The 8159-nt window shown below is 42.6% G+C and overlaps 1 non-coding gene across 1 annotated transcript; it reads right to left on the reverse strand.

Annotated features, from left to right (window-relative positions):
• Nucleotides 1-522: 522 nt before the first annotated feature.
• On the reverse strand, nt 523-629 carry LOC141603523 (small nucleolar RNA R71). The gene has a single exon (XR_012525394.1). It is a non-coding gene; the product is annotated as a small nucleolar RNA R71 (small nucleolar RNA).
• Between the last annotated feature and the right edge of the window lie 7530 nt (nt 630-8159).

Consider the following 8159-nt stretch of genomic DNA (forward strand, 5'->3'; position numbering starts at 1 on the left):
CTCAAGCAACCATAGACCAACCAAACTCACCCACTCTACCAATCATTGAAACCACAACCAAACAACACAATTGAGACTCCATTTGAAAATCCTTTTCACAACTTCCAAATCCCAACTCCACCTCAATCACCACCTCATATACCCAATCCACCACCTCCAATGGCTTTACGTGACCATAACCAGCAAAACCATAATGATGCTTGTAACCCTATCAACTTTAGCACCTTGGATCCCAACAATTTTGAGATGCACCCCGCCCAAGTTGGGTTGATTGAAAAAGACTTGTTCGGGGGACACATTGAAGAAGATGCCCATGCTCATCTAAGAAAGTTCAAAAACGAAGTCGCTATGATGAAAAAGAACGGGGTATCCGAAGATACACTAAGGATGATGTTGTTACCATTCTCCTTGACGGGCAAGGCGGACCGGTGGTTAAATTTTCACCCTCCGGACAAATTTATAACATGGGACGCCTTAGCCAAGGCATTCATGGCCAAGTACTATCCATCATCCAAGACCGCCATGCTTCGAAATGAAATCCACACTTTCCAACAAGAGGATGAAGAATCCTTGGGTGAAGCATGAGAAAGATATCAAGACCTTATCGCTAGTTGTCCTCACCACGGGATTCCGGAGTGGTATGTCACCCAAATCTTCTTCTAAACCTTGTTGCCTAGAACTAAAGAAATGGTGAATGCCTCCGTGGGAGGGGGATTTGACCATTTGGCTGATGAGGAAGGGACGGAAGTAATCAAGAAGATGGTGGACTCGGAGGCCAACTATGGATCAAGGGGAAATATGCTTAGGATGAATGGCCAATACCCTAAGGAGAACTCTTCTAGTTCAAATGCGGAGGCAAATGAAAAGCTTGATCTTCTCACCAAGAAACTTGAACAATTGCAAAAAAAACAAAGTCCATCAAGCTAGTCCACCAATGGAGGAGATAATCCAAAGTGTTCCTTGTGAGCTATGCGGGGGACATGGTCACACCTTTGATTTGTGTGCTAACAACTCCTATAATGTGGGGTATGGGGACAACACGCAAGATGTTAATGCTTTCCAAAGCTATAACAACAATGTAAGACCACCACAACCACCCTACAAAAATCCCAATGTCTATAACCCAAACACAAATTACTATCATTCGGGTTTGAAGAACCACCCCAACTTTAGCTACAAGAGCACCAATGTTCAAAACCCACAACACCTTCAACCGCAAGCACCCAATACCAATCCACCTGGGTTTTCCCAACCTAGAGATGGATATCCTAATCAAAGAAACACTGGAAACCAAAACCAAAACTTTGGGAACCAACCTCAAGGGTACCAAGATTTTGGAGGCAATCACAACACCCAAGGGTTCTATCAAGGGAACCAAATGAACCAAGCTAATCAAGGATTTGGGAAAGGGTTTGCTCAAGGCTTTCAAGACCAAGGTCAATAACCAAACTTCAACAACAATGGTCCAAGAGGGAATTATCAAGGGGGTCAAAATTCCAACAACAATCAAGGTCCCAACACCCGTAACGACTATGGGTTCCCTTTACCCATAGCCAACCAACCTTATCAAGAAACCCTAGGTGACACCTCCCAAAACGACCTTATGAGGGTGGTGAAGAACATGCCACTGCAACATAGCCAAGACTTGGCTAATTTCATGAAGGCAACTCAACAAGAAAATGCTAACCAAAGACTTGCTCACCAAAAGGAAATGAGGGAAATGGAGGCCCGATTAGCCGCTAATGCTCTTGCTAACCCCCATAGGCCACCCGGTGGCTTGTTAGCTCAAGGGCAAAGCTCCAAGGATGACTCTACTAGTCACCAAGCACATGCGGTGGTCTTGAGAAGTGGAATAAAGCTTGAAGAACCCTACAAGCATCTTGAGATAGAGGTTGATGTGGATCCCAAGAGAAAGAGGATGAAAATAAATGGTGGAAGGGAAAGCCCACCGATGACACCATCGGCTCGGATGAGTGAAGCTAAGAAAGGGAAGAAAGCATGTGAAGAACCTGCAAGTGAGAAAATACAAGTGGAAAGGGAAGTTGACGGTTTGGTTGAGGATTTACCTTATGAGGAAGAAAGAGGTGAAGATGCTACCGAGGAGGTGCTCCTACAACCCACTACTAAGGTAACAAAGAATGCAAATCCCCCAAAGGTACTTTCCGATTCTTAACTTATTTGTCATATTCCTTACCCTTCAAGAGAAATAAAGAGTAGGAAAAACTTCAAGTATGCCAAGTTTTGTGACATGCTTGAGAAACTCGAAGTAACCCTACCCTTTACCGAGGTAATCTTGAACATGCCAACTTACACGAAATTTTTAAAGGACATCTTGACTAAGAAGAGAGTCTTGGGTGACCAAGATATAGTGGCAATGGAAGAGGCATATAGTGCTCATATCCTTAACAAAATGCCCCCTCAGCTTGGTGATCCGGGAAGTTTTTTCATTCTTGTGTGGTTAGCGGTGTTCCCATTTCAAGAGATCTTTGTGACTTGGGAGTAAGTGTGAGTGTCATACCTCTAAAGGTTGCAAGTAAAATTTGACATTCATAGTCTTGCACCTACTACTATGACCCTTCAATTGGCGGATAGGTCCGTCAAGTGCCCTTTGGGGGGGCTTGAAGACGTACCCGTCAAGTTTAGAAAATATTTAATCCCGGCCGATCGATTTTGTTGTCCCTGACATCCCGGAGGATAGCCATACCCCTATTATCCTAGGTAGGCCATTCTTGGCTACCAGAGGAGTACTTATTGATGTGAGAAATGAGCGACTACCCTTCCGGATTGAGGGTGACAAGGTCGAATTTAATCTTCCAAATTTGATGAAAGGCCCCAAAGTTGAAAGAGCATGTACCATTGAAGTGATCGATGAAGTAGTTGAATCGGTGGCTCGGGAAGAGTCGGAGATGGAAGAAGCCTTCCAAATCTCCCTACATGATGAGGAAATGAAAGAAGACCATGAGGTGGATGATGAACTCTTGAAGAAGGTGAAGGGACTTCTCCCTCCAAAGGTACAACTCAAATCTCTACCTCCCTCACTCAAGTATGCCTTTCTTGGTGGGGGAGAGTCTTATCCCGTGATTATCAATTCTAACCTAAGTGATGCTTAAGAGATAAAATTTTTGAAAGTCTTAAGAGCCCACAAGAGCTCACTAGGGTATAGCATTGAGGACATCAAGGGATTAAGCCCAAATTTGTGCATGCATAGGATTGTGTTAGAGGAGGGAAGTCAACCTAAGGTTGATGGTCTAAGGCGAATAAACCCCAAGATGGCCGAGGTTGTGAAAAACGAGGTCTTAAAATTGCTTGAAGCGGTGATTATTTACCAAATCACCGATAGTAAGTGGGTGAGTCCCGTCCATGTAGTACCCAAGAAAGGTGGGGTAACTATGGTGGAACAAGAGGATGGGACTCACATACCTACTCGTCTGGTGACCGGGTGGCGGATGTGCAGTGATTAAAGAAAACTAAATGCCTCCACCCTCAAAGACCACTTCCCCATCCCCTTCATCGATCAAATGTTGGAAAGGCTAGCGGGGGCATGCTTACTATTGCTTTCTTGATGGATACTCCAGATTTTTCCAAATCCCAATCCATCCGGAGGATCAAGAGAAAACAACTTTTACATGCCCCATTGGAGTTTATGCTTACCGGAGAAAGCCATTTGGGTTGTGTAATGCACCGGCACCTTTCAAAGGTGTATGATGGCCATTTTCTCGGATTTTCTTGAAAAGAGCATGAAAGTCTTCATGGATGACTTTAGTGTCCATGGATACTCCTTTGACCATGGACTTGTTAATTTGACAAATGTTTTGAATAGATGTGAAGAGCACAATCTAGTTTTGAATTGGGAAAAATGCCATTTTATGGTTGAAGAAGGGATTGTGCTCGGTCACATTATCTCCAAGAGGGGCATTGAGGTTGATGGAGCCAAAGTGGCGGTCATAGAAAATTTATCACCTCCCTCAAATGTGAAGGGGGTGAGGAGTTTTCTTGGCCACGCCGGATTTTATAGGCGATTCATTAAAGACTTTTCTAAGATTGCAAAGCCATTAACCACACTTCTCCTCAAAGATGTGCCTTTTGTGTTTGATGAAGTTTGTCTTGAGTCATTCAATAGGTTGAAGCAAGCTTTGGTCTAGGCTCCAATTCGGGCTCCGGATTGGAATCTTCCATTTGAGATTATGTGTGATGCGTCGGATTTTGCGGTGGGCGCGGTTTTAGGCCAAGTAGTTGACAAAAGACACCATGTCATCTACTACACTCACAAAACTCTTGACCAAGCCCAATGTAACTATTCAACTACGGAGAAGGAGATGTTGGCCATAGTTCATGCTATTGAAAAGTTCTGGCAATATTTGGTTGGCTCTAAGGTGGTGGTGTACACCGATCACACCGCTTTGAAGCAACTCATGGTGAAAAACGATGCCAAGCCAAGGCTCTTGAGGTGGGTTTTATTGCTTCAAGAGTTTGACTTGGAGCTCAAGAACAAGGCGGGAACCGAGAACGTTGTGGCCGATCACCTATCCCGATTAACCATTGAAGATCATGGAATTCAAGATGAGATTGGGCCGATTAATGAATGGCTAAGAGAAGATAGTCTTATGGGAGTTAGCACCACGACTCCATGGTTCGCGGACCTTGCTAACTACTTGGTAAATGGGTTTATACCGGATGAGTTTGAACCAAGAGAAAGGAGGAAATTGAGGCAGGATGCCAAGCGATATTTTTGTAATGATCCCCACTTATTCCGTAAGTGTGGGGATAAGATGTTTCGGAGGTGCGTGTCTAGAGAGGAGGGCATGTAAATCGTTGATCGAGTACACAATTCGGCCTATGGAGGCCACTTGGCCACTTCAAGAACCATTGCCAAGATCCTCCAAGGCGGATTCTATTGGCCCTCTATGTTCAAAGATATTCACTATTTGGTAAAATCATGTAATGCGTGTCAACGCACCGGCAACATCGAAAAGAGGAATGAGATGCCCCTTAACAACATCCTTGAAATTGAATTATTCGATTGTTGGGGCATAGACTTTATGGGACCATTTCCCAACTCATGCGGCAATGAATACATTTTGGTCGCCGTGGACTATGTTTCGAAGTGGATAGAGGCGGTTGCATCACCAACCAATGACTCTAAGGTTGTGATGAAGATGTTCAAGAGCACAATCTTCCCCCGGTTCGGAACTCCACGAGTTGTGACAAGTGATGGTGGCTCACATTTCCGTAAGAGCACCTTCAAGGCGTTACTAGAGTCACATGGAGTGCGGCATAAAACCGCCCTTGCCTACCACCCTCAAACTTGTGGGCAAGTGGAGGTTTCTAACCGCCAAATCAAAGCGATCTTGGAAAAGGTGACTAGCAAGAGCAGGAAGGATTAGTCCCAAAAGCTCCCGGATGTATTATGGGCATTGAGAACGGCATACAAAACACCTCTTGACATGACACCCTACAAGCTTGTGTATGGCAAAGCATGTCATTTGCCCGTTGAGCTAGAGCACAAGGCTTGGTGGGCTCTCAAAGAAATGAATTTTAACTTTGATGCCGCCGGAGAAGTTCGATTCCTTCAAATGAATGAACTAGAAGAATTGAGGTTGGAAGCTTATGAGAGCTCCAAAATTTACGAGGATCAAACGAAGAAATGGCATGATGCCAAAATTGTGAAGAAAGATATCGGTGTAGGAGACCTTGTCCTCCTTTTCAATTCCAAGGTGAAGGTATTCCCGGGCAAGCTTAGATCGAGGTGGTCGGGACCCTTAAAGGTGATGAACATATTTCCTTACGGTGCCTTTGAACTTTGGAGTGAGGAAGGAGGAACCTTCAAAGTTAATGGGCAACTGTGGACAATGGGCCACGGGGGCGCTTGGGAAATAAGCGTTTGCATTTGTGGAGTCGCCACTAATTTATTGTGGAAAATTGGAAACCGTTCGAATACCTCGTGTCATGTCAAGACACAAAGTAGTGACATGAACACCAAGAACTCGTTACCCTTAGCATTCTATGTCTAGAATGACTCTCGTGGATGCCAATGAACACGGATGTTCACAGAGATCTGGAGTAAGGGGTGAGGGTACGTATTAGGAAGCTCTTTTGATCGAACACCTAATCCCGCCCGCCTCGATAGCGGCCTCTACTAATGATTATGGAAATTGTCTATACTTGATATATTGTCGATTATATGCATGCAATGCAACATCCAACGTTTTAATCCTAGCATGTGAGAATTAATGCTAAGTCGGTGAAACACGTAATTTAGCATACAATAGGTCGAAGTAGGAATTTAAGTTCAATTACATGTGCAGGCATACGAGTGATACAAGAAATACAATAATGAAATACAATAATTACATTGGATTAAATGATTTATGTCGAAAATACACCTTTAAAACGGATAATTTGGAAAAGAATAAATAAATGAATTAACGAACAGGAATTAAGGCGATAATACGAATAATAGCATATTAAATACGTAATTAATAAACTAGGTCAAAGAAAGACGGGAGTTCAGAGACAGAAATCAACCAGGAACAGGCGCAGCAGAGCTGCGTCCCCTGGAAGAGGCGCAACAGTTGCTGCGTCCGTTCCTTGGCTCAGTTCTGGCTGTGAAGCCGGAATTGCAAGTCGTTAATGTTAATTGGTGATTTAAATGATCGATTAATATTATATACTCGGATGAAAGTGGTTAGTAAATTATTTACATATGATTAACAGTCATGAAAGCGATAAAACATGGATGAAACTAATTAGGACGAATTATTTACAAGATTAATGAAGTTAATTAATGAATTAAACAAACTAATTAGGTTAAACAAGTTATTAATGACGAATTAACGATGGTGACGATGAATAACAGGTGAAAAATATACCAATGACGAATTCCAGAGACTCAATATTGATGAATCGAACCTCTAAAAACCGTATTTGATTTAAATGACGAACACCCGCAAATATGGATTATAAGGGATTTAAGTCGAAATAATTAACAATGGATTATGAATAATATATTACATGTTAGAACTATTATGCTTAAATCGTCATATGAACAATGAACAATTGAAGAAAGAAATAAAACAATCGAATCATCAAAGGACGAAGGAAGAAGAAAGGAAGCAGGAACTGCGGCAGCCTCACGAAGAGGCGCAGCAGGTACTGCGTCCCTTCGAAGAGGCGCAGCAGTTGCTGTGTCCTTTCTCGACGGTCATCTTCTGGTAATTCGTAAAAAGGATTTAAAGCATGGTTTTATAAATTGGTTTTAGAAATACTTTCGACATAAATCTTACAATATGATTACAAAAAATAAAGAACAATAAATAAAATAGGGATTTACACCCTCAGACTTACATGTTTGACGAAACGAGATGAACTAAGTTTACGATTAGTGATGCTCGACTCGAATGTAGACGAAAGTGCCCTCGTAAGAGGAAAACGATTAAGATTGATTAAGTTGATTATGGTGGAGTTGGTCAAATTGGTCGGTCATGCAAACGAGGCTGGTACTCAGAAAGATCCGAGCTTACGTGGTCGAAAGTTCAAGCACGTAGACGCCAAAAAGTAAGAACATGGTCTAGAATGCAAAGGGAGAAGAGAAGGGCGGACACTCGCGTGAGAAATATGTGAGACCGAAGGTCTCTATTTATACTAATCACGTGGAGGAAGTAGGGTTTTCGGAGAGACTTTGGAAGTGAATCTCGAAAAGATATGAAAAAGATACGAAAAATACGCAGAAAAGGACTTGGGAAGAGGCGCGAACAGCATGCGTCTCTTGGAAGAGGCGCAAAGACACTGCTTGCGTCTATTCCCAAGTGGTTTCCTCCTGCGGAAGAAAGATTTCCGTGTTTAGTTTATGGAATAACGAAATAATTTGGCTTTCCTTAATATTTTGTGTGAATATTACGGGAAATTGTTTACCAAAGACTAAAAGATTTATAAAATATGGAATAGAAATATCCGGAACATTCCAGAACAGTCCGACTCGGCATTTTAAATGGTTGTCAGAAAATGAAGACGGTTTTAGGCCCGGACTCCAAATGTACTCTAATTACTGCCAAAACGACTGTATCGGCACGTAAATGACATTTAAGAGGTAGACATAAATGTTTGAGTTATCACTTGACGATAAACTTACGAACTGTCACAAATCGTTCCGCGTACCAAAC

The sequence above is a fragment of the Silene latifolia genome, chromosome 9 (genome assembly GCF_048544455.1).
Source record: "Silene latifolia isolate original U9 population chromosome 9, ASM4854445v1, whole genome shotgun sequence".
NCBI classification, from domain to species: domain Eukaryota; kingdom Viridiplantae; phylum Streptophyta; class Magnoliopsida; order Caryophyllales; family Caryophyllaceae; genus Silene; species Silene latifolia.